Source organism: Melospiza georgiana, chromosome 1 (genome assembly GCF_028018845.1).
Source record: "Melospiza georgiana isolate bMelGeo1 chromosome 1, bMelGeo1.pri, whole genome shotgun sequence".
Taxonomy (NCBI): Eukaryota; Metazoa; Chordata; class Aves; order Passeriformes; family Passerellidae; genus Melospiza; species Melospiza georgiana.
Window position 1 is genome coordinate 145,704,807 of NC_080430.1, and position 16,838 is coordinate 145,721,644.

The following is a 16,838-nucleotide window of genomic DNA, read 5'->3' on the forward strand; positions in this document are numbered from 1 at the left end:
TAAAGATGGCTTAGTCTCAAACACATTTTGAAGGAACGCTTGTGTTATTATACATCTTTTTTACTTAAATAAATTTTTGACAAAGCCATTTAAGAAAGGAAAAACAAACAATTGACAGAAAGCCATTGTATCTGAAAAGTGAATCTTGAGTAATGATAGAAATGACAGAATATGAGCAAATTATCTTGGAATTATCTCCTTACCTGTTTGGTGGTTTGGAGTTCTGTTCCTGTAACTCCCTCTTTCTTTTTTTCCTCTTGTCCTTGGCAACAAGTCAACAATTAAGATGTTCTAATACTAAAAAAAACCAACCAAAAAAATCCCAAAAAAACACCCACCCAAAAAACCAAAACACCATAAAAAAACCCCACAAAAACTTCTGGCACTGATTGAATATTCTGTTAAAAACCCTGTCTATCACTTTCCTCAGATGAATGCATATCTCAATATGATGTCTATACAAAAGTAAGCACAGGGCATAAGAGAACAGATTGAAAATTGTAACATTGGTTAGTAAAAGCATTCAGACTAATTCATAAAAGCCATACCCCAGTGATGCCATAAAGCAGGGGGAAATAAAAGGACCAAAAAATAAAAGAAAAAAATTATGCCAGAGTATGAAGAGGCAGCAAGATATGTCAATTTTTTGCTTCTCCATGTTGTGAAGCAGCGGTTCCCTCACATGCAAATACATTTCTTATCTCTCCCTCCATTCACAGACACGCATATCCACATTAAAAAGTCAGAAGATGGTCTAAGCACAGGGATTTTATGAAGAGAAATAAGGGATTTGAGATAAATAATGCACCTTTTAACCAATGGTTGGAGCTGTGTTTTCCTCCTCTCTCTTCCAGGTCCACTCCTTCCTCACTCACCCAGCTATTGCTCTGGTTTTGAAAACGGATTAGCAGCTGTGACCACTGCAAATCTTTTTCCCAAGACTTTTTGGGCACCGCTGCTGACCAGGAATAGCTGTTTTGCACTAAAAATGAAAGAGGTCTGTATATACAACCAATTGTAAAAGCAATGGAAATTTTTAGGTCTTTGAAGAAATCTGCATTTTTAAGACAGTGAATTTTTATTTTTCATTTTCAAATGAATGTTTCAATTTTTTGCTGTGGATGACAGTATGGCTGACTGTTTCTGTTTTTTGGTTGGTTTGGTTTTGGTTTGGTTTTCTTTCAGAGCCAGAGAAGAGACATGATGGACCAAAGGAAAAAAATAAAGACTAGATAATTTCCTAACATGTTCTTCCATGTTAGGAAAGGAGGGCCTTTACCCTAAGTCAGAATCAAGGGCAGCTTAAAGAATTTGAAAAAAAACCCTTCCCAAAACAAAACTGCTGTCCTTCCCATTGCCTCCTGGACGGTCCAGAAGTTTTCCTCAATTCTCTCACCCTTTCCTAACCAGGTTTTAGAGAACAGCTGTTTCTTAGCTCATGGCTCTCTCCTGTGCACACCATCACTCTCCTGTAATGCTGTAAATCCCTGAAGCACCTGCACTGCTGAATGAATCACACTTTTTACAAAGCACTAGATGGTTCTTGAAACTTCATGGGCTTCTTTTGAAGGAGGGATATTTTTTTCCTTTTAATACAAAAGATCTTTGACTGACATGTTAACTGCAACAGAAGTTAAAAGGAAATTAATAATAAATTCATCTCTAAAAGTAATCTTTATAATCCACAGAAGATGATCCATTTACAAACATTTTATTCTTTATTTTCTCGAAGCAGCAAGTTCTAGGAGTGATAGCCTGATTTGTGAAACTACAACTGAAATTAATACTAGAAAGGAGAATTGAATTTGAGACATTCAAAAGAAACTAAAACCATAAGAAAGCACACATAAGTCTATTCTGTATAACTTTTTCAATTGAAAAAAATAATTAGCTTGTTTTAGAGGGTTTAACATTTAGATCTCTAAGTGTTTTTCTTGTTACAGGATGGAGATGTTTCCTGTGGATGTATACAATAAATCTAATTAGGCTTCAAATCGGGAAATGTTATATTGTATGAGATTTTGAATCCATTCAGATCAGTATCCTGCAGTTACTGCAGTATAAGACATATCCTAAGAGGAAATCCCCCTGTCAGCCACTTCAAAGAGGGTAAAGTCTTTTAGGGTTGTGTATGCATGTGCTAATGTGCATGTATTAAATCTTGGAACAGGAACAAAATGTAGAAACCTTCATATTTCCAAGGGAAAGGAAATTCCTTTTGTTTCTTCTCCTCCTTCTTCTGTCTGGGGGAAAAGAATTCTGTTCAGTTTTTAAATAAAATATGAACACAATTATTAGACTCTTGAGAACTCCTTTCTTTGCATTCCTGTTTCATGAACCAGGGAAACTGGGAGCCCTGGGACTGTCACTTGGATTTCCAGGTGTGTTGGGGTTCAAGGATGGTAAAATTACAAAAATGCTGGGAATCTGGGCTGAAAAAGATTTTCACTGTGTCATCTTAGAATCAGACTCCTGAGCTGAGTTCTCAAGCAGCTCTTTGATGAGTTGACAGGGTGCCAGGCAGGTTTTTGAAAGACAACTTTTTTGAAACATTGCTTCATCGGATAGTTTGCATATGTGAATGTGTAGGACTCTAGTTTGCTGGCCTGTATATAAACACAGGGTTTAATTCAACTGGGTTCCCAGGCAGTTCTTTTCCCTAAACAACTCTTGCCCCTCGCTCTCTTATCTTCTTTTGGAAGGTTTCTTGCATTAGGAAATGGAGAGTATGCGAAATAACCCTTTAAGTGACTGGTTGTATGGCAGAGAGAGCACTGATGCCTGGTGTGCTGCTGTTAATAGTGATTTATTTCAAACTGAGTTGCCATCATAACTGAAGCATGCTAATCTGCTTGTTGCCAGTCAAGCTGGGATGGTAGGTGTGCTTAGACAAAATGTTTAGGAGGAATCGTTGACTCATGGCAATCTTTAGTCATTCTCTGAAATGATACAATTAATGTGTATGGGCTCAGCAGAGTACTTGTTTCTCCATTCCATTATCTTGTTTTTACATTCACTAACATCTTCCTTGGCGTAGGGGGAGGATAATAGATTAATGATTGAGCTATCTATTTGATTTTGAATTTCTCTAAATCACCAACACCTGTCATTTTCTAGTGTTGCAGGATTTACTGTGGAGATTAAATCTGATTTCCTTTTGATAGCAATAGCAGGTTTTTGGTGAAGATGAAGATTTAAGAATGGTCTGTAGGTGGTCTACCTTACACATGAGATTAATTTCATCTTCTCTTACATGACAAGAAAAGGCAATAGCAATCTTAAAGCTGCATCTACTCTGCGTTCAACATTGTGAGGCTACTTAGAACCAAGGAGAACATAATCTCTTTGCCAGGTAATACAGGGACCTATAAAACATCCAAACGTATTCTCAAGGGAACAATCACAGAGAATGCCTATGACACCTACAGGGCTTTAAGTCCAAGTTAAACAGTTCCATATAGTTATAGATAATGTTATTGTGATTAATGTTATTTACAAAGACACCATCAATAACTTACACAGGGGATGGTTGTGGCTGCTCTCAGCTATATGAGGAAGTACACAAAATTATTTATTCTGTAGTCATAATGGGAGACAAAATATCTTAAATTCCACTGCTTTGTAAGAAGGAAATTCCCCATTGCACTACATTCTGCTCTAAGTTTTTTTTGCATCTCTTTAACCAAGACATTTACAGTGGGTGTTTCCAACATACAGCAGCTCAGACAGATATTTTGTTTTGGCAGTAAAAGAAACTGGAGTACTGCTACCTGTTGATCCCAAGTGTTACTCTAGTACAGTTCACATTGTAAAGTGAGAGATGCCTCTGAAATGAAAGCCCAGTGTGTTTGATTGCTCCAAGCTTTTGCATATGACTTTTTTCTTTGAATTTAGCTTGTGAATACAACCTCATTCCATAATTCTCCTGATAAATGTGTAATAACAAAAAGTTTTCATTTCCAATGGTTTTGCAGCCCAGGATGGGACATACCACTTAGACATAGTGAAGAACCAGTGACCACTGTGTTAAGCAATGTCTTTCTATAGCACCTGACCACTTCTGAGATATCTTCAGGAATTATAGTGAGGAAATATATAAGTATTTAGGGGGAAAGACAGTACCTTTCATAATTTTTACAGAGGCAGGAGGCTGTCAAAGTGATGAAGCTTTAGTGCCACAAATTCAAGACAGAAAATGGAGGCCTTTTTCCAGATTTCAACTGAGAGTTATCCAATACCACTCCAACAGCAAATGTACTCGTGGTCATTCAGCTTCCATGTTTTAGACAGCTATATTCAGAAACTCTTAACAAACATCCTGGTGGACCATTTTATCTGTGTTCATAGATCGTTGACTCTTTTTAACTTCAATGGTACTGCATTATTTATGCTTTAAAATGTCTACCAGAGTTAAAAGCCTGTGTGATGGAATACATGCTGTACTTACTAAGAACCAGGACAAACAGTAGCACCTGTAGTTGAAGGGCATAACCAGATTTAAAAATAATACTGGCTAATTCAAGATAGAGGCAAGAAAAACAAGGAAAAGAACAGAAGATGCAAGTCACTAGGGGCAAGTGGAAGGCACTGCGTATAAGCAGGAATAATTGGTTACACTGGCACATGATGGGGAACAGCTGCTTAAATAGCAGTTCTGCAAGAAATGATCTGGGGGTTACTGAAATTGAGCCAACAATGTCATGTTGTTGCAGGGAAAACAAACATTGTGGTGCATAAGCAGAAAGGTATTCTTGCAGAATAATCTTTTCCACTCTGTTCAATACCAGTAAGGTCGTACTGAGTACTGCAAGGGACAGAGACTCTCTGGGGGATGGGTACAGGGGACACTCCCTTGTCGGGGCTGTGCAGCCTCATCCCAGGTCACCAGACACTTCTGTGGGAATAGAGATGTGCTGAGGCTGGGACATCAGCCTGTGGACCTGAGGACTGGCATTGTATGACCTTGTTGGGAAAGGGACTGATGTCCCTGAGATGGGCTGGGATAGAATCCCGAGTCATGGACAGAGGTTAGAGAGGCACTGGGAGAAGTGCACCAATGACCTTTGGTGGATGAGCACCCGTTTTGGGATGTGCATGTCAAGAAATACTGGGTCTTCCAGAAACAGTTATGAGAGACGTTGATCTGAGATGCAGGAAAAGTAAACAGAAGGGAAGTTCAAAAAAGCTCTTACTTGGCCGTTTTAAGGTGCTGCCTTCAAATGTCATCTCCTAAAAAAATATTAAAGAACACTATTATAAGAATAGTAAAGAAGCAAAGCAACACAAAGCAAGTATTAACATTTTATAACTGTAGAGGTTATTGCTATTTAGGTATTTCTATCTGACTGATGCATACTTCACTAAAGAAAGAAGGCATTCAAACTGCATTAGTGATTTTCTGAAAAGTGTGGTGGATGTTACTTAGATGTGATGACACTTGTCATCACTATATGTAAACTTTATTTATAATGTATTCTTGACTCATTTTCACATTTGCATTTCAGAACTTTATTTATTCTGTGTTAATTTAAATTGTTCATATAGTGCGTGGGGGGTACAAGTTAATTTCCTTTTAAAGAAACATCAGCTTCTAGAAGCTCAATTTCAAATATTACTGCAGAACAGGGAGGAATATTTTTTATCCTTGATGGGCTCTCAACAGCTGAAATGCAGCCATTCACCTTTTTTATTTCAATAGTCAGAGTAATAGGTGGTGTACATTTGCTCTCATAATGCTTTGTATTTTTGCAAACCTCAGTATTTTGTATGAAGTGAACATACAAGGCCACGTTCTCATCTCATTGAGACTCTCTTGACTCAGCAAAGAGAGAAGCTGGCAGAAGTTCAACCACTTCTCTCCAGTTCTGCTTGGCATAGGGCCAAACCCAACATAGTCACCCATCCTTGCCTAGAAGGAATTTAATACCCAGCAAGCAGAATTCAGCCTTCAGGGTGCAGCATGAGTGTCAATGTATTTCCTTGTTGTATCTTAGAGCAGAAAAAATGACCATTGAGCTGGACCTCTTTTCATTGCCTTTCATTTGCTGCAGTGGCTTCTTGAGAATGGCAGAACAAAGGCTGCTGAATGGCAGTATTGAATCCTTTTGCTCTTGTGAACTCCCTTGCTCCCAGGTGAGCTCCACTGACACCTGTTCTGGTTTTCTCAGTAAAGAAAAGCTTGCAAGCATCTTACTCTGCTGTACTCTCCTGGGAAGCACTATTTTCACCCAATGAATTAATATATTCTACCTTATCACCCTGCCTCCCAATTTAATTTTATATAGCCATGTGGTATCATTGATATGCTGAACTCCAGGTGCCTGAAACTATAAAGTCCTGACATTGATATCCTTGAATGATTAACACCATTACTGTCACTCTGAAACTCATTTGCCTGGACACTGTGGAGTAAGTTTCCCATGCAGGCAGTGCCCATAACAAATGAAAAGGGCACTTCAAAGTTAGAAGAGTTTTACTTCCTCTTTGCAAAGTAAGAAGCAAAGTCAATTTTCCCTTCTATTCTAAAGTCTGACATCAGAGAAGGCCTGTGACTTTTGGCCTGGCTCCTCACTGTACACTGGCTGAGAACTTTCAGGGAATGACCCACTGGGGTAAATCTTAGTCTAGGAGAGAACTTCTATTTTGCCTCCTGTTTTAATTTGGAATGGCATTTCCCACAGAAGTGTATTAAGGAGGTGCATTCACTGCTAACTCCTAATTCACCCCAGGATCCTGTGGTAGGTGTTACCTTCTTTTTATGTCTTTTTCAGTAGCTGATGATGTGGTGGGACCAAGCACACAGGAAAATTCTCACTCCAAGGGGATTCTGAGTCATGCATTGATCGTTGTTTGAGTCCAGAAAAGGAGAAAAAGAGAATAGCAGCGGCAGCACCCAGGGAGATGGAGGTACTGTCAGACTGGGAACATCTCTGTCCCTTGCGAACAGCCAGTGTTAAGAGCTTCCCACAAGAAGGATATCAGCAATGGAGAGACAGAGATGACTGAGCGAGATCAGAAGCCAATTTTGTTGAGAATACAAAGGGTTTATATAGGGTGTACTTGTATGACACTTATATATAAGATTCTATTTTTGGTAACAATTTCCATTGGTAACACATTCTACATGACATCAGTTACCTGATAATCATCAGTTACCTGGTAATCATTACAAAGTTTCACAACATGTTTCTTGGTCACTGCTACCCCAGGATCAATTATCTGCGTCTGTCTCTCCCCTGGTTTCTGCTCAACCAGGCCTAAGATATCAGGCTGCTTTATCAGTTCCATTGTACTCCCTGTCTTATCTCCCATAGAAGGAAGCCAGCCATATGTTCTTGTAGTGTACTTCACACTACAAGAAGTGAAGAAAAAACACCAAAGGAAAAACTTCAAAATCAACTGTCCTTTTTCTCTAGGAGAGGAATTTGAGGAAGGTATGGTTTCAAACCACTGAAAGAAGTAGATCATAGGTGAGGAAGTATCAGAAAATTATGACAAGTGTTGCCCAAGAAAGGAACTGGATATAACACAAAAGAACAGTGTCAGTCACATTTGACAAAAGATTATTTTTCCCATAAAACTCTACCAAGAAAAGATTTATTGACATTTCTTTTCAAAATGAGAAATCATTTCAAAGATATTTCTAGCAAGGATTTAGAGGTTCAGTTACTCCTCTGAAATAAGGGAAATAAGGGGAATTCATCTCCTACTCTGTATTCTGTGTGGTAGAGTGGGATTTGAAGCAATGTATTCAAAAGTGCTGTGGGCCCCTCATCACACGGGTGCCGGAAAAAATCTTTGTCTGACCCACTAAGCCATTTTACACAAACCATTTATACAAATATGTGCTGTAACAAGCGCATGAAATAGATCCAGACAGAGCAATCCACTCTTTCCCAACTACTGGTGACTGTGTCACACTGAAGCAGTGAGTACCAGGAGCTGCAGGTGAATACCTCAGTGCCATTCACTCTAGCCCTTAGAATGTAGGCTTCATTCACCTGAGCTCTTGATTCACATCATACAGATATTAAGGACTACTAAGGTGATTTTGATAATGTCTTATTGGAAACCACTTCTCTCTCTGAGTCCTTTAGATGTAGGAAAACCTGCTGTGCACCCTCACAAATTTTCCATTTATATTAGAGAAGCTGCCTCAGAAAAACAGAATGACCTTTATGGTTTTTTTCCCCTAAAAGTATAGTGCAGGCAGAGGAATGCTGGATGGACTGGAAATAGAAGAATTTTTATGGTTCATGCCATTATGCTTGGTAAAAACAACAGAGATTATATATATTATACGCCTGCAGTATCTTTCCTAAAATATAGCTTTGACATCAGAGGTGTTTGCTGTCCCCACAACAATCGGAAAGGCTGGAGTTGTATTGTATTAGGCCCTTGATTTCACTGCAATGACAAGGGTGAAATGTAAATGCATTATTCTAATGTAGACTAATAATAACTTTAGTTGCATGACCAGTAAATATGTAGAATGATCTAGTAGGTGGATTCATCAGAGCTGTGGAATCCTAAAAACACCAGGGGCAGATTTTCAAGATGGTAGATTTGAAAAGAGAAAATATCATTACCTATGTCACAGTTATATTCTCCCATTTATTTGAGGAGGGCTGATTCTTAGAATCTGAACTGCCAAGGCAGAGGAAACACTCAAGAGACCCTTTGGCTGAATGAGACCTGAACCTGCATAGTTCCTCCCTAGGAACTTGATGAGTTGCAGGTAAAAGCTACACTTAAGTACTGGGAAGTGGGCTGTGAGGATTAACTGAGTGTCCAGGGAGAATGAAGTAAATTTCTCGCATTTCTGCCTCATGCTTTTAAGGAAGAAAACGGTGATGTTTCTCTTTTCAAAGAAATGAGACTGCCAACAGGGAAAGAGACCCCTCTGTGTTAAGAGGGATGATTGTATGAGGAAGGTTGTTGGCTCTCATAAAGGCCTGGGAGCACAGAAGAAGGGAAGAAGGTTTTGGGTGAAGATGTGCTGCAAAAAGAAGGCAGGAGCAAGAAGATATTCTTGTTTGAATGTTTCATGACGTATAGTTCGGGTAAATTTGTTCTCAGAAATGATTTCTTGCTTTTCTCCCTCCTGGGTTCTGTCAGAGCTACTCGCAGCTGTGCTAGGGAATGGGCTGTTTGGTCAGAAACATCCTTTACTTGACTGTTTTTTTCCAGGTGTCTTGCTGATGGCAGCTTATGTGTGGTGACACGCTGGCATGTCACCCACCATGGTGGTGACATCATAGGAACTCCCTATGCACAGCTTCCCACTCACTTTGCAGGGCAGGAACTAACGAAGGAATTGGACTCTATGATACTTGTAGGTTCCTTCCAAATCAGGATATTCTATGATTCTCTGACCTCTGCCATCTACCCCAATTAGGCAGAGAAGCCCAAACAAAACAAGGACCAGTTTAGCTACAAAAAAGTTCACTACTGCATAGGATTAAGGACACCATGACTAAGCACAGCATGAATTTTAAATGACAGAAATACTAGCTCATCTCAAACTATCCAAATATTTATCTGCAGTTGCTTGTTGAAAGGTTTTTTTCTTTATTCCATAATTATGTGCAGCCTGAGCTCACAGGGATAAGCCCTGCTATCAGTCTCCTTGCCTAAACTGGGAAACACTGTCCTACAAGAACATCTGAGGCTGAACCTTAGACTGGCAGAGAGATGGGATGAATATGTCTCCAAGTTTATGGCACTCCCCTTTGGCATCAGCTCTTGCAGTGCCTTTAAGAGGTCTGTTTTGACTGAAATGTAGAAACTTTTCTGATCCAGCTGCAACCAAAAAATCATCCATGATGGTTATTTCCTCTATGAATGAAAGAGTTTCTGTTTCCAGTTGTCAAATACAAATCCAATCCCACACACATCCTCTGAAGACAATGAAACTTAGCAGATATTGTTCTACGTGTAAGATTTTCAAGTCAGAAGCAAGACTGAAGGGAAAGGTTTGTTATAGAGTAACCTTCTCTTCTCTCTGCCTATATATAATTGACTTCTTGTTCCATTTTGCGCTGTTTTTAATGACTAAAATGAAGAACTGCCTGCATGGGCATGTTTCTCTCCAGCTGGAAGACATTACCATGAGTCTATTTCTTAGAGGCCAATCTACAGGTATTTTTGCTCTGTGTCAGTCTATACCTTCTGTTTCTCTTCCCCCATCTAAAATAACTCTTATTCTATCTCCAGAACAAAATAACACATATTCCAATGTGTGTGTGTCAATAACTGTTTAACTTTCTGTTTGCCCTCCTTCCAGGTAGTCTTCTAAAGCCTTTCCTTTGTTTCCATACTGGAATATTTATTGACATACTGTTGTGTTATGGAAAAATTTTTTCTCCTCCCATGTCATGCAAACAGCAGAACATGATGTCAGCACTGAGTAGTTGCAAAGATATGCTGGCTCACAGGTGCTAAATCATTTTTTCCTTCAATTATGTTGTTCCTGGGTTTCTCTGGTCTCAGACAGATTGAGCATTTTCTGTTGAAGAACATGGGTGTCACCCTTATGCAGGAAGTGCCACCTCTAATAGGGCAGAACCCCACAGGATCTTGACAAGACAGACAGATTTGGGCACCGCTAACAGGGTCTGCTTGCATTAAAAGATATGGCAAATGATGAACCATGGCCCAGGTCTCTGGAGGGGTTTTAGTTGTGGGCAGAAGATGATGGAGCAAGGAATGGGACTGGAGATTGGGCTACAAAAAGATTGGGCCACAAAAAGATTTGGCCCCTAGATGAATCACCAAAATTCATCCAATAGAGAGTCCTAAAGCCAGGGTTGGCACAAGTTCAGAATACATCTGGGGAGTTGCATCCATCCAGGATAGAAGTTATCTACAGTGCAGGTTAAAGGTCCATCCAGGAGTCAGACCCAGAGACTGATGCTCCTATGACAGAGCACAAGCAGGGGCTGAGGCTCCAGGGCTGAGCTGAAAATCTGGGCCCACAGGCAAAGAACACTGGTGGAGTCCCCAATGGATTCTGGTCAGTGACATTTATAACTAACAGTGCTCCCAGGGCTCTGACCCTCAGGCACTCAGAGTGAAAACTGATTGCAGGTTACAGCATCTAAACCTTCTTATTCATGTTCACATGTGATAGTTGATGAAAGTTTTTGTAGACCATGACTAGTTTTGGGTTCTCTTTCTTAAAACTCATTTGAGACAGAGGGAGAAACACCAAAGTCTTGTTAAGAACTATAAAGAATGCCATAAGATGTTTTGTTGAGGTGAAAACTGTATTAATGTAGCCTGTAATATTAAAATCTCTTCATGATAAAACTTGAAAGGTGACCATTGTGGGACTTGCTTTTGATGAAGTTCTTCCCCCAGATCACCATGTCTGATGCCACATGTTCAACTCAATAGGTGCATACAAGAAACTGCACTGGCACTGAACAATAGTAATGGGATGCCAGGCACCCACCAAAACTTCTCTCTCACTCCTCTCTGCAGGTGGACAGGGGAGAGAAAAAATAACAAAAGGTTCATGAGTTCAGATGAGGACCAGGAGGGATCACCCACCAAATACCGTCATTGGCAAAACAGGCTCAAAATTAGAGACATTAATTCAACTTATTGCTAAGAAAATCAGAGCAGGATAATGAGAAGTAAAATAAAATCTTCAAAACACCTTTCCTTCCTTCCCAGCTCTACCTCCTTCCCCAGCAGTGCAAGGAGACAGGGAGTGTGGTAATGGTCAGTTCATCACAAGTTGTTTCTCCCACTGCTCAGGGAGAGGAGCTGTTCCCCTGCTGCCCTGTGTGGTCCCTACCCCAGGAGACGTTTCCCCATGAACTTCTCCAGCATGGCTCCATCTCACAAGCAATATTTCCCTGTGACCTGCTGCAACATGAGTCCATCCCACAGTCAAGAGTTCCCCTCAAACTCCTGCAGCATGGGTCACTCTTGCATGGGGTGCAGTCCCTCAAGGACAGGCTGCTCCAGCCTGGGGTCCTCTCTCCACGAGCCTCCCACAGGATTACAGCTTCCTCTCAGGCACCCCCCTGCTTTGGTGTGGGTCTCCTCCATGGGCAGTAGGTGGATCTCTGCATCCCCATGGATCTCTGCATCCCCATGGATCTCCATGGGCTGCACACAGGGCTACAGAGGAATCCCAGCTCTGGCATCTGGAGTTCCTCCACCCCTCCTTCCTCACTGACTTTGGTGTCTGCAGAGTTGTTCTTCTCACTTGTTCTCATTCCACTCTTCTCTGGCCACAATCACAACTGTGCAAAGACTTTTTGTTTCTCTTTCTGCCTCATTATGTTGTCACAAAGGCATTACCACCCTTTCTAATTGTCCCAGCCTTGACCAACAGCACATCCATCTTTGGAGCCACCAGAGATTGGATCTGCTGGACATGAAGGAAGCTTCTGGCAGCTTCTCACAGAAGCCACCCCAGTGACCCCTCATTACCAAAGCTTTGCCATGCAGACCCCATACAGCTGTAAGCTGTACACTGGCATAGTCAACAAGGTTTCACCCAAAAGGGCAGGGAAAACCCTTTGTAACTTCTGCACTGAACATCTAATAAGATATAGAAGCACCTGTAGTCCATATTTTAGATCATTAGTTTTAATGGTCTGTTCAGTTCAGATTCTAAAAGATAAAAATAAGTCCAGAAGAACCTCAAGGTTCCTCTAGAACCTAGAAAATGTCAGGCACAGCAGACTAATTGGACTGAAACAGGTCCATGGCAGGACAGAGCTGCTTTGATGTGAGATAACCCCTTCCCATCATAGACCATCTCCTAACATTCACAGCTGCCCCTCAAAATTCCCTGCACCAGACCTGGCTGCTCAGATCCTTCTGCACAGCCAATATCTGCAGCAAAGCATGAAACCTGGGAGCTATTAGCATGGAAATGAGCTAATTTGGGTGTGGGGAGTTAGTGCTTTTCATTATTTCTCCTTCCCTCACTCTCCCCTATTTGTGGCAGAATTGGTGGATTTTCTCCTTCTTCTTATGAAAGGACAGTAAAACTTATTAGGTTTGTATATGTCAGTTTATCTTTTTTCAGGATTTCTATTCTTAACCTCTTCAATTTTAGAATGACAAAATTGTCAGGGTCCTACTCACCTTTTACCAGTCTGAAGCATATGTCAGGGTGTTTTGTATCATTAGTGTCTTAAAGCAGTCTGGAAGTTGGGAACATTGAAATAGAAGTTGTGACTTTTCTCTCAGAGGAGCTTAAAGGGAGTGCTAATGTATTTGAATCCTCCCAGCTGTACTGCTACCTGAGGCTGTAAAAGCCAGTGAAGAGATGAATCACAGAATCTTACACTATCCAGAGCTGGAAGGAGCCACAAAGATCATCGAGTCCAGCTCCTGACTCTTCACAGAAGTATCACACCATGCATGTTCCCGAGAACATGTCCAAATCTTGGAACTCTGCCAGGCTTGGTGCTGTGACCACTTCCTTGGAGCCTGTTGCAGTCCCCAAACACTCTCTGGCTGAAAACTCTTTTTCTAGTATCCAACCTAAACCTCTCCTGACACAGCTTCAGGCCATTCCCTTGGGACCTGTCACTGGTCACCACAGAGAGGAGATCAGTGTCTGCCCATTCTCCTCCCCTCATGAGGAATTTGTGTCTGCAATGAGATGTCCTCTAAGTCTCTTCTCCAGGCTAAACAATCTAAGTGACCTCAGCTGCAACTCCTGTGGCTTCCCTTCCAGACCCTTCACCATCTTTGCAGCCCTTCCTTGAATGCTCTCTTATAGCTTTATATCTTATGTTGTGAGTTAGGCTTGTCCCTCAGAAAATTTCCTCCTGCCTCCATACAGGGAATGAACCTGCCTCTTTGCAATCCTTCAGACGTCTTCTAGCTGTTTTGAAGACAAAACCTCTTCCATATGGCATTCTAATTGCACAATAAAAGTGATTTAATTGGAAATAATTACTTTGTTTTCAAAGTATCACAATTATTTCAGCCCAGAGCCAGCTTTTGGAAGAATGTTTTGTAAAAGAGTTCACAGATGATGGAGCTGTCTGGTTAATTTTTAACTATAGTCTATATCCTTCAATTTACCTACTTGGTATTGTTTATATAGCTGCAAGGAACAAAGACAAAGGGTTGTTGGTAAAAGCAGTCAGAAATGAAACGAGGGCAGATAAAAAATATCTTCAAAGAAAATATCAGAAGGCCTTGAAAGAACAAAGGCTTAGGGGAAGTGCCTATTTATCTGTCTGCAGCCAAGTACACAGACATGTTGGGGTTTTGTGCAGTTCGCGGGTCTAAGATCAAAAACTAAAAGAACACTTTACAATTCATTTCCATGGACAGTTTTGGGGAAAGCCAGAGCTGGCATAGGGGAGTAAGTGAGGCAGGAAAAGAGCTATTTAAGGGAGATATTTCAGGAGTGACCCCAAAAGGAGGAGGATGAGGAAGCTTCAGGCAATGAACCGGGCTCTTTGAGTGAACAAGGAGCATTTAAAACTTGGGAAGAGATTGTGAACTTTAGTTAGACTTGATGATGCTTCACTCTTGGGCTAACTCTCTCCTCTGGCAGCTGTTTGAGCAAATAAGCAATCCTTCATTTTGACAAAGCTCCTTTTTCCTCAGCAGCTGGTCAAAAGCTTCCCAGAGGAATCTCTTGGAGGTAGAAATTGTGGCTGAGAGACTAAGACCAAGCTACAAAGCAGCTGGACCTTGACAGAAATAAGAAAAAGAGTGCTGATTGCCTGACAGAGGTGTTTAAAAGGGACTTAAAGGGTGTCATACAGAGTATGGTTTACTTCATGATGGGGATTTTTATTTTGGGATGGCTTTGGCGTAAGAGCTATTCCAAAAATACTCCTTTTAGAGCCAGGCTAAAGTAAGCAATAAGACAGGCTAAAAGTAAGCAATTCTGCTGCTGAAATGCATACTCACACAGACTTTGGCATTACTTTAATGATCCAGGTGTGACTTTACACTGGCAGCTCTACTGATGCAACTTTTACCTGTAAATCAATTTGTGGTAAAATGTCTACATTTCTGCTGTCACTCAGTTCATCCCAGCTCAGCTTTAATACCCCTTCAGAGGCATGATCTCATGGAATCAATTATCCTGCTGTGATGTGAATTGCTAAGGTCATTCTGTTATTAATTAATTGGTTGTGCAACATTAAAATAATCTCCCTAAAGTTCTCTGCTTTACAGATTAAGGTGAGCTTCTCCATAGACCCAGCAGTTTGAAGTGTCTCACCAGTAATCTAAACGACACTGATGTGCTGGGTTGGTAGTTATTCTCTGTATTGCAGGAGGGAAAGATTTCAATAAAATTTCAGCTGTGTTTGGATGTCTGTTGGAGATGCTCTCCCTGAAATACCAAATGAAATCCACGTGCCATAGAGAGATAAAGCAGAAAAGTGAAGATCATTTGACTATGTTTGAAGCTCATGTGAGCCCACAGCGTTAGACAGATGATGAGAAGCAATGAAATGATTGCTTTTTAAAAACTTGGATGACAAGATTCAGGGAAGACACCTGTAAGGAACTGCTTGACCCCACTAAACAACTGATCATATTGTTTTTAATAATCTTCAGATGTAAACTTTTGAAGTTTATTCACAAACATCATTGCAATTTCCATGGGCAACTAATCATTGCTATTATAATCATGCCCAGCTGCAGCTGCCTGCAGTTAAAAACAGAATGCTGAATATTTTTTTCCCTGTAGTTTGTTTTGGTAATTAAGATTCTGATAATTGGAGCATTATTGTGAGAATGAGAAGTATGAAACCTTTGCAAAGCTCACCTTGTGATCAAGTTTTTCACCTGAAGAAATTGGCTCAGAGGCTACTGAGAGGCAGGATTATTCCCTGAATCCTCCACTGCTCTCATTCTTGTTTTGATGTTTCTCTTAGCATCCCAGAGTGCTGATACAAATGGCTGTTTCCATTGTCAAGCAGTGCTTCAAGCCTTTTCTCTGCCCTCAATTTATTGAATTTCTCTAATCAGCCCCTTCTCATGAACACCACTTGTCCTCTTGATCACTGGAAACTCCTTGTTCTTATTATTCTATTTAGGATATAAGGAACATAGAAACATAAAAAACCAAAAAATTACCATGAGTGTGGTTAAGCTCTGGAAGAAAACTTCACAGAGATGGTGGAAGCTCCAGCCTTGGGGATGTTCAGACCTTGACTGAACCCTAAATCAGGGTCTGAGCTGCCTCACCCAAGTTGGAAGTTAGGTTTGACTTGAGCAGAGGAGTGGCACTAGATATTTCCAGGAGTCCTTTCTGACCTAAGGTTTTCTATGATTGTGTTCTTATCCCAGAGTAGAGTCATTCAATCATTTAATCTGAACCCTTGTAGAGTTTTGGCTATGGAAGATAGGAAGTCCTGAACTGAGTCCAAGAAGAAATTCAGGCCTCAAACAGCTCTTTGTACATTTAGAGGTTATCTTTTGAAATCTACATCCCTGAATATATATAAAAATTTTTTCTAAAGCAAGTGCAAAATATTCCCAAACCAGATGGGGATGCATCTTAAACCCATACTGCCAAGAAGAGAAGGCAGCTCCTGAGGATGGACTGAGCTGGTGCTGCCTCAGCACAGCAGAACTTTGACTGAATGTCTCTGGGAAAGGGAAAGAATTTTCCTTTCCTCAGGAGACACCAAAGGCCAGTGCTGTGGGAGGTTTTGCACACATGCCCTTGCACCAACAGTGAGGCACTCAGTTGAACTAGAAAAAACTGACACATAAATAAAAGGCTGTTTCTGTCTAAAAGTGCATGGTCCCAGGCACAGAAGCTGTTATATTCCCAGCATCTCTGGAAATGCCCAAGTGTGTTTTACAGGACAGTAAAATAGTGAAGG